Below are 13,403 nucleotides of genomic sequence, written 5' to 3'. Positions count from 1 at the left end.
GGTTCAGGGCAAATTTGTGTGGAGTTCTGCATTGGTACGTTCCAGTGAGACAAGGAGGTTATGGGCGGGTACAGGTTCAGGGCATATTTGTGCTGAGTTCTGCATTGGTACGTTCCAGTGAGACAGGGAGGTCATGGAGGGATACAGCTTCAGGGAATATTTGTGCGGAGTTCTGCATTGGTACGTTCCGGTGAGACAGGGAGGTTATGGAGGGGTACAGGTTCAGGGCAAATTTGTGTGGAGTTCTGCAGTGGTACATTCCAGTGAGACAGGGAGGTTATGGACGGGTATAGTTTCAGGGCATATTTGTGTGGAATTCTGCAGTGGGACGTTCCAATGAGTCAGGGACGTTATGGACGTGTACAGGTTCAGGGCATATTTGTGTGGAGTTCTGCATTGGTACGTTCCAGTGAGACAGGTAGGTTATGGAGGGGTACAGGTTCAGGGCATATTTGTGTGGAGTTCTGCTATGGTACGTTCCAGTGAGACAGAGAGGTTATGCACGGTACAGGTTCAGGGCATATTTGAGCGGAGTTCGGCATTGGTGCGTTCCAGTTAGACAAGGATGTTATGGAGGGGTACAGGATCAGGGCATATTTGTGTGGAGTTCTGCTTTGGTACGTTCAAGTGAGACAGGGAGGTTATGGAGGGTACAGGTTCAGGGCATATTTGTGTGGAGTTCTGCATTGGTACGTTCCAGTGAGACAGGGATGTTATGGAGGGGTACAGGTTCAGGGTATACTTGTGTGGAGTTCTGCATTGGTACGTTCCACTGAGACAGGGAGGTTATGAAGGGTACAGGTTCAGGGCATATTTGTGTGGAGTTCTGCATTGGTACGTTCCAGTCAGACAGGGAGGTTATGGAGCGGTACAGGTTCAGGGCATATTTGTGTGGAGTTCTGCATTGGTACGTTCCAGTGAGACAGAGAGGTTATGCACGGTACAGGTTCAGGTCATATTTGAGTGGAGTTCGGCATTGGTGCGTTCCAGTGAGACAAGGATGTTATGGAGGGGTACAGGTTCAGGGCATATTTGTGTGGAGTTCTGCATTGGTACGTTCCGGTGAGACAGGGAGGTCATGGAGGAGTACAGGTTCAGGGCATATTTGTGTGGAGTTCTGCTTTTGCACGTTCCAGTGAGACAGGGAGGTTATGGAGGGGTACAGGTTCAGGGCAAATTTGTGTGGAGTTCTGCAGTGGTACATTCCAGTGAGACAGGGAGGTTATGGACGGGTATAGTTTCAGGGCATATTTGTGTGGAATTCTGCAGTGGGACGTTCCAATGAGTCAGGGACGTTATCGACGTGTACAGGTTCAGGGCATATTTGTGTGGAGTTCTGCATTGGTACGTTCCAGTGAGACAGGTAGGTTATGGAGGGGTACAGGTTCAGGGCATATTTGTGTGGAGTTCTGCTATGGTACGTTCCAGTGAGACAGAGACGTTATGCACGGTACAGGTTCAGGGCATATTTGAGTGGAGTTCGGCATTGGTGCGTTCCAGTGAGACAAGGATGTTATGTAGGGGTACAGGTTCAGGGCATATTTGTGTGGAGTTCTGAATTGGTACGTTCCAAAGAGACAGGGAGGTCATGGAGGAGTACAGGATCAGGGCATATTTGTGTGGAGTTCTGCATTGGTACGTTCCAGTGAGGCAGGGAGGTTATGGAGGGGTGCAGGTTCAGGGCAAATTTGTGTGGAGTTCTGCATTGGTACGTTCCAGTGAGACAAGGAGGTTATGGGCGGGTACAGGTTCAGGGCATATTTGTGCGGATTTCTGCATTGGTACGTTCCAGTGAGACAGGGAGGTCATGGAGGGATACAGCTTCAGGGTATATTTGTGCGGAGTTCTGCATTGGTACGTTCCAGTGAGACAGGGAGGTCATGGAGGAGTACAGGTTCAGGTCATATTTGTGTGGAGTTCTGCATTTGTACGTTCCAGTGAGACAGGGAGGTTATGGAGGGTACAGGTTCAGGGCATATTTGTCTGGAGTTCTGCAGTGGTACGTTCCAGTGAGACAGGGAGGTTATGGACGGTTACAGTGTCAGGGCATATTTGTGTGGAGTTCTGCATTGGTACTTTCCAGTGAGACAGGAAGGTAATGCAGGGTACAGGTTCAGGGCATATTCGAGTGGAGTTCGGCATTGGTGCGTTCCAGTGAGACAGGGAGGTTATGGAGGGGTACAGGTTCACGGCATATTTGTGTGTAGTTCTGCATTGGTACGTTCCAGTGAGACAGCGAGTTTATGGCGGGGTACAGGTTCAGGGCATATTTGTGTGGAGTTCTGCATTGGTACGTTCCAGTGAGACAGGGAGATTATGGAGGGTACAGGTTCAGGGCATAATTGTGTGGAGTTCTGCGTTGGGACGATCCAGTGAGACTGCGAGGTCACGGAGTGGTACAGGTTCAGGGCATATTTGTGTGGAGTTCTGCAGTGGGACGTTCCAGTGAGACAGGGAGGTTATGGACTGGTAAAGGTTCAGGGCATATTTGTGTGGAGTTCTGCATTAGTAGGTTCCAGTGAGACAGGGAGTTTATGGAGGTGTACAGGTTCAGGGCATATTTGTGTGTAGTTCTGCATTGGTACGTTCTAGTGTGACATTGAGGTTATGGAGGGTACAGGTTCAGGGCATATTTGTGTGGAGATCTGCAGTGGGACGTACCAGTGTGTCAGGGAGGTTAGGGACGGGTACAGGTTCAGGGTATACTTGTGTGGAGTTCTGCATTGGTACGTTCCAGTGAGACAGGGAGGTTATGGAGGGTACAGGTTCAGGGCATATTTGTGTGGAGATCTGCAGTGGGACGTTCCAGTGTGTCAGGGAGGTTAGGGACGGGTACAGGTTCAGGGTATACTTGTGTGGAGTTCTGCATTGGTACGTTCCAGTGAGACAGGGAGGTTATGGAGCGGTACAGGTTCAGGGCATATTTGTGTGGAGTTCTGCATTGGTACGTTCCAGTGAGACAGAGAGGTTATGCACGGTACAGGTTCAGGTCATATTTGAGTGGAGTTCGGCATTGGTGCGTTCCAGTGAGACAAGGATGTTATGGAGGGGTACAGGTTCAGGGCATATTTGTGTGGAGTTCTGCATTGGTACGTTCCAAAGAGACAGGGAGGTCATTGAGGAGTACAGGATCAGGGCATACTTGTGTGGAGTTCTGCATTGGTACGTTCCAGTGAGACAGGGAGGTTATGGAGGGGTACAGGTTCAGGGCAAATTTCTGTGCAGTTCTGCATTGGTACGTTCCAGTGAGACAAGGAGGTTATGGCCGGGTACAGGTTCAGGGCATATTTGTGTAGAGTTCTGCATTGGTACGTTCCAGTGAGACAGGGAGGTTATGGAGGGTACAGGTTCAGGGCATATTTGTGTGGAGTTCTGCATTGGTACGTTCCAGTGAGACATGGACTTTATGGAGGGATACAGGTTCAGGGCATATTTGTAAGGAGTTCTGCATTGGTACTTTCCAGTGAGACAGGGAGGTTATGGAGGGTACAGGTTCAGGGTATATTTGTGTGGAGTTCTGCATTGGTACGTTCCAGTGAGACACGGTGGTTATGGAGGGGTACAGGTTCAGGGCATATTTGTGCGGAGTTCTGCATTGGTACGTTCCAGTGAGATAGGGAGGTTATGGAGGGTACAGGTTCATGGCATATTTGTGTGGAGTTCTGCATTGGTACGTTCCAGTGAGACAGGAAGGTTATGGACGGATACAGGTTCAGGGCATATTTGTGTGTAGTTCTGCATTGGTACGTTCCAGTGAGACAGCGAGTTTATGGAGGGTTACAGGTTCAGGGCATATTTGTGTGGACTTCTGCATTGGTACGTTGCAGTGAGACAGGGAGGTTATGGGAGGGTACAAGTTCAGGGCATATTTGTGTGGAGTTCTGCGTTGGGATGACCCAGTGAGACTGCGATGTCATGGAGGGGTACAGGTTCAGGGCAAATTTGTGTGGAGTTCTGCATTGGTACGTTCCAGTGAGACAATGAGGTTATGGGCAGGTACAGGTTGAGGGCATATTTGTGTGGAGTTCTGTATTGGTACGTTCCAGTGCGACAGTGAGGTTATGGAGGGTACAGGTTCAGGGCATATTTGCGTGGAGTTCTGCATTGGTACGTTCCAGTGAGACAGGGAGGTTATGGAGGGTACATGTTCAGGGCATATTTTTGTGTAGTTCTGCATTGGTACGTTCCAGTGAGACAGGGCGGTTATGGAGGGTACTGGTTCATGTTATGTTTGTGTGGAGTTCTGCATTGGTACGTTCCAGTGAGACAGGGAGTTTATGGAGGTGTACAGGTTCAGGGCATATTTGTGTGGAGTTCTGCATTGGTACGTTCAACTGAGACAGCGTGGTTATGGAGGGTACAGGTTCAGGGCATATTTGTGTGGAGTTCTGCATTGGTACGTTCCAATGAGACAGGGATGTTATGGAGGGGTAGAGTTTCAGGGTATACTTTTGTGGAGTTCTGCGTTGGTACGTTGCAGTGTGACTGGGAGGTTATGGAGGGGTACAGGATCAGGGCATATTTGTGTGGAGTTCTGCTTTGGTACGTTCAAGTGAGACAGGGAGGTTATGGAGGGTACAGGTTCAGGGCATATTTGTGTGGAGTTCTGCATTGGTACGTTCCAGTGAGACAGGGATGTTATGGAGGGGTACAGGTTCAGGGTATACTTGTATGGAGTTCTGCATTGGTACGTTCCAGTGAGACAGGGAGGTTATGAAGGGTACAGGTTCAGGGCATATTTGTGTGGAGTTCTGCATTGGTACGTTCCAGTCAGACAGGGAGGTTATGGAGCGGTACAGGTTCAGGGCATATTTGTGTGGAGTTCTGCATTGGTACGTTCCAGTGAGACAGAGAGGTTATGCACGGTACAGGTTCAGGTCATATTTGTGTGGAGTTCTGCATTGGTACGTTCCAGTGAGACAGAGAGGTTATGCACGGTACAGGTTCAGGTCATATTTGAGTGGAGTTCGGCATTGGTGCGTTCCAGTGAGACAAGGATGTTATGGAGGGGTACAGGTTCAGGGCATATTTGTGTGGAGTTCTGCATTGGTACGTTCCAAAGAGACAGGGAGGTCATTGAGGAGTACAGGATCAGGGCATATTTGTGTGGAGTTCTGCATTAGTAGGTTCCAGTGAGACAGGGAGTTTATGGAGGTGTACAGGTTCAGGGCATATTTGTGTGTAGTTCTGCATTGGTACGTTCTAGTGTGACATTGAGGTTATGGAGGGTACAGGTTCAGGGCATATTTGTGTGGAGATCTGCAGTGGGACGTTCCAGTGTGTCAGGGAGTTTAGGGACGGGTACAGGTTCAGGGTATACTTGTGTGGAGTTCTGCATTGGTACGTTCCAGTGAGACAGGGAGGTTATGAAGGGTACAGGTTCAGGGCATATTTGTGTGGAGTTCTGCATTGGTACGTTCCAGTCAGACAGGGAGGTTATGGAGCGGTACAGGTTCAGGGCATATTTGTGTGGAGTTCTGCATTGGTACGTTCCAGTGAGACAGAGAGGTTATGCACGGTACAGGTTCAGGTCATATTTGAGTGGAGTTCGGCATTGGTACGTTCCAGTGAGACAGGGAGGTTATGGAGGGGTACAGGTTCAGGGCAAATTTCTGTGCAGTTCTGCATTGGTACGTTCCAGTGAGACAAGGAGGTTATGGCCGGGTACAGGTTCAGGGCATATTTGTGTGGAGTTCTGCATTGGTACGTTCCAGTGAGACAGGGAGGTTATGGAGGGTACAGGTTCAGGGCATATTTGTGTGGAGTTCTGCATTGGTACGTTCCAGTGAGACATGGACTTTATGGAGGGATACAGGTTCAGGGCATATTTGTAAGGAGTTCTGCATTGGTACTTTCCAGTGAGACAGAGAGGTTATGCACGGTACAGGTTCAGGTCATATTTGAGTGGAGTTCGGCATTGGTGCGTTCCAGTGAGACAAGGATGTTATGGAGGGGTACAGGTTCAGGGCATATTTGTGTGGAGTTCTGCATTGGTACGTTCCAAAGAGACAGGGAGGTCATTGAGGAGTACAGGATCAGGGCATATTTGTGTGGAGTTCTGCATTGGTACGTTCCAGTGAGGCAGGGAGGTTATGGAGGGGTGCAGGTTCAGGGCAAATTTGTGTGGAGTTCTGCATTGGTACGTTCCAGTGAGACAAGGAGGTTATGGGCGGGTACAGGTTCAGGGCATATTTGTGCGGAGTTCTGCATTAGTACGTTCCAGTGAGACAGGGACGTTATGGAGGGATACAGGTTCAGGGCATATTTGTGCGGAGTTCTGCATTGGTACGTTCCAGTGAGACAGGGAGGTCATGGATGAGTACAGGTTCAGGGCATACTTGTGTGGAGTTCTGCATTGGTACGTTCCAGTGAGACAGGGAGGTTATGGAGGGGTACAGGTTCAGGGCAAATTTCTGTGCAGTTCTGCATTGGTACGTTCCAGTGAGACAAGGAGGTTATGGCCGGGTACAGGTTCAGGGCATATTTGTGTGGAGTTCTGCATTGGTACGTTCCAGTCAGACAGGGAGGTTATGGAGCGGTACAGGTTCAGGGCATATTTGTGTGGAGTTCTGCATTGGTACGTTCCAGTGAGACAGAGAGGTTATGCACGGTACAGGTTCAGGTCATATTTGAGTGGAGTTCGGCATTGGTACGTTCCAGTGAGACAGGGAGGTTGTGGAGGGGTACAGGTTCAGGGCAAATTTCTGTGCAGTTCTGCATTGGTACGTTCCAGTGAGACAAGGAGCTTATGGCCGGGTACAGGTTCAGGGCATATTTGTGTGGAGTTCTGCATTGGTACGTTCCAGTGAGACAGGGAGGTTATGGAGGGTACAGGTTCAGGGCATATTTGTGTGGAGTTCTGCATTGGTACGTTCCAGTGAGACATGGACTTTATGGAGGGATACAGGTTCAGGGCATATTTGTAAGGAGTTCTGCATTGGTACTTTCCAGTGAGACAGAGAGGTTATGCACGGTACAGGTTCAGGTCATATTTGAGTGGAGTTCGGCATTGGTGCGTTCCAGTGAGACAAGGATGTTATGGAGGGGTACAGGTTCAGGGCATATTTGTGTGGAGTTCTGCATTGGTACGTTCCAAAGAGACAGGGAGGTCATTGAGGAGTACAGGATCAGGGCATATTTGTGTGGAGTTCTGCATTGGTACGTTCCATTGAGGCAGGGAGGTTATGGAGGGGTGCAGGTTCAGGGCAAATTTGTGTGGAGTTCTGCATTGGTACGTTCCAGTGAGACAAGGAGGTTATGGGCGGGTACAGGTTCAGGGCATATTTGTGCGGAGTTCTGCATTGGTACGTTCCAGTGAGACAGGGACGTTATGGAGGGATACAGGTTCAGGGCATATTTGTGTGGAGATCTGCATTGGTACGTTCCAGTGAGACAGGGAGGTTATGGAGGGTACATGTTCAGTGCATATTTGTGCGGAGTTCTGCATTGGTACGTTCCAGTGAGACAGGGAGGTCATGGATGAGTACAGGTTCAGGGCATACTTGTGTGGAGTTCTGCATTGGTACGTTCCAGTGAGACAGGGAGGTTATGGAGGGGTACAGGTTCAGGGCAAATTTCTGTGCAGTTCTGCATTGGTACGTTCCAGTGAGACAAGGAGGTTATGGCCGGGTACAGGTTCAGGGCATATTTGTGTGGAGTTCTGCATTGGTACGTTCCAGTGAGACAGGGAGGTTATGGAGGGTACAGGTTCAGGGCATATTTGTGTGGAGTTCTGCATTGGTACGTTCCAGTGAGACATGGACTTTATGGAGGGATACAGGTTCAGGGCATATTTGTAAGGAGTTCTGCATTGGTACTTTCCAGTGAGACAGGGAGGTTATGGAGGGTACAGGTTCAGGGTATATTTGTGTGGAGTTCTGCATTGGTACGTTCCAGTGAGACACGGTGGTTATGGAGGGGTACAGGTTCAGGGCATATTTGTGCGGAGTTCTGCATTGGTACGTTCCAGTGAGACAGGGAGGTTATGGAGGGTACAGGTTCATGGCATATTTGTGTGGAGTTCTGCATTGGTACGTTCCAGTGAGACAGGGAGGTTATGGACGGATACAGGTTCAGGGCATATTTGTGTGTAGATCTGCATTGGTACGTTCCAGTGAGACAGCGAGTTTATGGAGGGTTACAGGTTCAGGGCATATTTGTGTGGACTTCTGCATTGGTACGTTGCAGTGAGACAGGGAGGTTTTGGGAGGGTACAAGTTCAGGGCATATTTTTGTGGAGTTCTGCGTTGGGATGACCCAGTGAGACTGCGATGTCATGGAGGGGTACAGGTTCAGGGCAAATTTGTGTGGAGTTCTGCATTGGTACGTTCCAGTGAGACAATGAGGTTATGGGCAGGTACAGGTTGAGGGCATATTTGTGTGGAGTTCTGTATTGGTACGTTCCAGTGCGTCAGTGAGGTTATGGAGGGTACAGGTTCAGGGCATATTTGCGTGGAGTTCTGCATTGGTACGTTCCAGTGAGACAGGGAGGTTATGGAGGGTACATGTTCAGGGCATATTTTTGTGTAGTTCTGCATTGGTACGTTCCAGTGAGACAGGGCGGTTATGGAGGGTACTGGTTCATGTTATGTTTGTGTGGAGTTCTGCATTGGTACGTTCCAGTGAGACAGGGAGTTTATGGAGGTGTACAGGTTCAGGGCATATTTGTGTGGAGTTCTGCATTGGTACGTTCAACTGAGACAGCGTGGTTATGGAGGGTACAGGTTCAGGGCATATTTGTGTGGAGTTCTGCATTGGTACGTTCCAATGAGACAGGGATGTTATGGAGGGGTAGAGTTTCAGGGTATACTTTTGTGGAGTTCTGCGTTGGTACGTTGCAGTGTGACTGGGAGGTTATGGAGGGGTACAGGATCAGGGCATATTTGTGTGGAGTTCTGCTTTGGTACGTTCAAGTGAGACAGGGAGGTTATGGAGGTTACAGGTTCAGGGCATATTTGTGTGGAGTTCTGCATTGGTACGTTCCAGTGAGACAGGGATGTTATGGAGGGGTACAGGTTCAGGGTATACTTGTGTGGAGTTCTGCATTGGTACGTTCCAGTGAGACAGGGAGGTTATGAAGGGTACAGGTTCAGGGCATATTTGTGTGGAGTTCTGCATTGGTACGTTCCAGTCAGACAGGGAGGTTATGGAGCGGTACAGGTTCAGGGCATATTTGTGTGGAGTTCTGCATTGGTACGTTCCAGTGAGACAGAGAGGTTATGCACGGTACAGGTTCAGGTCATATTTGAGTGGAGTTCGGCATTGGTGCGTTCCAGTGAGACAAGGATGTTATGGAGGGGTACAGGTTCAGGGCATATTTGTGTGGAGTTCTGCATTGGTACGTTCCAAAGAGACAGGGAGGTCATTGAGGAGTACAGGATCAGGGCATATTTGTGTGGAGTTCTGCATTAGTAGGTTCCAGTGAGACAGGGAGTTTATGGAGGTGTACAGGTTCAGGGCATATTTGTGTGTAGTTCTGCATTGGTACGTTCTAGTGTGACATTGAGGTTATGGAGGGTACAGGTTCAGGGCATATTTGTGTGGAGATCTGCAGTGGGACGTTCCAGTGTGTCAGGGAGTTTAGGGACGGGTACAGGTTCAGGGTATACTTGTGTGGAGTTCTGCATTGGTACGTTCCAGTGAGACAGGGAGGTTATGAAGGGTACAGGTTCAGGGCATATTTGAATGGAGTTCTGCATTGGTACGTTCCAGTCAGACAGGGAGGTTATGGAGCGGTACAGGTTCAGGGCATATTTGTGTGGAGTTCTGCATTGGTACGTTCCAGTGAGACAGAGAGGTTATGCACGGTACAGGTTCAGGTCATATTTGAGTGGAGTTCGGCATTGGTGCGTTCCAGTGAGACAAGGATGTTATGGAGGGGTACACGTTCAGGGCATATTTGTGTGGAGTTCTGCAATGGTACGTTCCAAAGAGACAGGGAGGTCATTGAGGAGTACAGGATCAGGGCATATTTGTGTGGACTTCTGCATTGGTACGTTGCAGTGAGACAGGGAGGTTATGGGAGGGTACAAGTTCAGGGCATATTTGTGTGGAGTTCTGCGTTGGGATGACCCAGTGAGACTGCGATGTCATGGAGGGGTACAGGTTCAGGGCAAATTTGTGTGGAGTTCTGCATTGGTACGTTCCAGTGAGACAATGAGGTTATGGGCAGGTACAGGTTGAGGGCATATTTGTGTGGAGTTCTGTATTGGTACGTTCCAGTGCGACAGTGAGGTTATGGAGGGTACAGGTTCAGGGCATATTTGCGTGGAGTTCTGCATTGGTACGTTCCAGTGAGACAGGGAGGTTATGGAGGGTACATGTTCAGGGCATATTTTTGTGTAGTTCTGCATTGGTACGTTCCAGTGAGACAGGGCGGTTATGGAGGGTACTGGTTCATGTTATGTTTGTGTGGAGTTCTGCATTGGTACGTTCCAGTGAGACAGGGAGTTTATGGAGGTGTACAGGTTCAGGGCATATTTGTGTGGAGTTCTGCATTGGTACGTTCAACTGAGACAGCGTGGTTATGGAGGGTACAGGTTCAGGGCATATTTGTGTGGAGTTCTGCATTGGTACGTTCCAATGAGACAGGGATGTTATGGAGGGGTAGAGTTTCAGGGTATACTTTTGTGGAGTTCTGCGTTGGTACGTTGCAGTGTGACTGGGAGGTTATGGAGGGGTACAGGATCAGGGCATATTTGTGTGGAGTTCTGCTTTGGTACGTTCAAGTGAGACAGGGAGGTTATGGAGGGTACAGGTTCAGGGCATATTTGTGTGGAGTTCTGCATTGGTACGTTCCAGTGAGACAGGGATGTTATGGAGGGGTACAGGTTCAGGGTATACTTGTATGGAGTTCTGCATTGGTACGTTCCAGTGAGACAGGGAGGTTATGAAGGGTACAGGTTCAGGGCATATTTGTGTGGAGTTCTGCATTGGTACGTTCCAGTCAGACAGGGAGGTTATGGACGGATACAGGTTCAGGGCATATTTGTGTGTAGTTCTGCATTGGTACGTTCCAGTGAGACAGCGAGTTTATGGAGGGTTACAGGTTCAGGGCATATTTGTGTGGACTTCTGCATTGGTACGTTGCAGTGAGACAGGGAGGTTATGGGAGGGTACAAGTTCAGGGCATATTTGTGTGGAGTTCTGCGTTGGGATGACCCAGTGAGACTGCGATGTCATGGAGGGGTACAGGTTCAGGGCAAATTTGTGTGGAGTTCTGCATTGGTACGTTCCAGTGAGACAATGAGGTTATGGGCAGGTACAGGTTGAGGGCATATTTGTGTGGAGTTCTGTATTGGTACGTTCCAGTGCGACAGTGAGGTTATGGAGGGTACAGGTTCAGGGCATATTTGCGTGGAGTTCTGCATTGGTACGTTCCAGTGAGACAGGGAGGTTATGGAGGGTACATGTTCAGGGCATATTTTTGTGTAGTTCTGCATTGGTACGTTCCAGTGAGACAGGGCGGTTATGGAGGGTACTGGTTCATGTTATGTTTGTGTGGAGTTCTGCATTGGTACGTTCCAGTGAGACAGGGAGTTTATGGAGGTGTACAGGTTCAGGGCATATTTGTGTGGAGTTCTGCATTGGTACGTTCAACTGAGACAGCGTGGTTATGGAGGGTACAGGTTCAGGGCATATTTGTGTGGAGTTCTGCATTGGTACGTTCCAATGAGACAGGGATGTTATGGAGGGGTAGAGTTTCAGGGTATACTTTTGTGGAGTTCTGCGTTGGTACGTTGCAGTGTGACTGGGAGGTTATGGAGGGGTACAGGATCAGGGCATATTTGTGTGGAGTTCTGCTTTGGTACGTTCAAGTGAGACAGGGAGGTTATGGAGGGTACAGGTTCAGGGCATATTTGTGTGGAGTTCTGCATTGGTACGTTCCAGTGAGACAGGGATGTTATGGAGGGGTACAGGTTCAGGGTATACTTGTATGGAGTTCTGCATTGGTACGTTCCAGTGAGACAGGGAGGTTATGAAGGGTACAGGTTCAGGGCATATTTGTGTGGAGTTCTGCATTGGTACGTTCCAGTCAGACAGGGAGGTTATGGAGCGGTACAGGTTCAGGGCATATTTGTGTGGAGTTCTGCATTGGTACGTTCCAGTGAGACAGAGAGGTTATGCACGGTACAGGTTCAGGTCATATTTGTGTGGAGTTCTGCATTGGTACGTTCCAGTGAGACAGAGAGGTTATGCACGGTACAGGTTCAGGTCATATTTGAGTGGAGTTCGGCATTGGTGCGTTCCAGTGAGACAAGGATGTTATGGAGGGGTACAGGTTCAGGGCATATTTGTGTGGAGTTCTGCATTGGTACGTTCCAAAGAGACAGGGAGGTCATTGAGGAGTACAGGATCAGGGCATATTTGTGTGGAGTTCTGCATTAGTAGGTTCCAGTGAGACAGGGAGTTTATGGAGGTGTACAGGTTCAGGGCATATTTGTGTGTAGTTCTGCATTGGTACGTTCTAGTGTGACATTGAGGTTATGGAGGGTACAGGTTCAGGGCATATTTGTGTGGAGATCTGCAGTGGGACGTTCCAGTGTGTCAGGGAGTTTAGGGACGGGTACAGGTTCAGGGTATACTTGTGTGGAGTTCTGCATTGGTACGTTCCAGTGAGACAGGGAGGTTATGAAGGGTACAGGTTCAGGGCATATTTGTGTGGAGTTCTGCATTGGTACGTTCCAGTCAGACAGGGAGGTTATGGAGCGGTACAGGTTCAGGGCATATTTGTGTGGAGTTCTGCATTGGTACGTTCCAGTGAGACAGAGAGGTTATGCACGGTACAGGTTCAGGTCATATTTGAGTGGAGTTCGGCATTGGTACGTTCCAGTGAGACAGGGAGGTTATGGAGGGGTACAGGTTCAGGGCAAATTTCTGTGCAGTTCTGCATTGGTACGTTCCAGTGAGACAAGGAGGTTATGGCCGGGTACAGGTTCAGGGCATATTTGTGTGGAGTTCTGCATTGGTACGTTCCAGTGAGACAGGGAGGTTATGGAGGGTACAGGTTCAGGGCATATTTGTGTGGAGTTCTGCATTGGTACGTTCCAGTGAGACATGGACTTTATGGAGGGATACAGGTTCAGGGCATATTTGTAAGGAGTTCTGCATTGGTACTTTCCAGTGAGACAGAGAGGTTATGCACGGTACAGGTTCAGGTCATATTTGAGTGGAGTTCGGCATTGGTGCGTTCCAGTGAGACAAGGATGTTATGGAGGGGTACAGGTTCAGGGCATATTTGTGTGGAGTTCTGCATTGGTACGTTCCAAAGAGACAGGGAGGTCATTGAGGAGTACAGGATCAGGGCATATTTGTGTGGAGTTCTGCATTGGTACGTTCCAGTGAGGCAGGGAGGTTATGGAGGGGTGCAGGTTCAGGGCAAATTTGTGTGGAGTTCTGCATTG

This window comes from Hemitrygon akajei, unplaced genomic scaffold, assembly GCF_048418815.1.
Source record: "Hemitrygon akajei unplaced genomic scaffold, sHemAka1.3 Scf000143, whole genome shotgun sequence".
Taxonomy (NCBI): domain Eukaryota; kingdom Metazoa; phylum Chordata; class Chondrichthyes; order Myliobatiformes; family Dasyatidae; genus Hemitrygon; species Hemitrygon akajei.
This window is presented reverse-complemented; position numbering follows the sequence as displayed.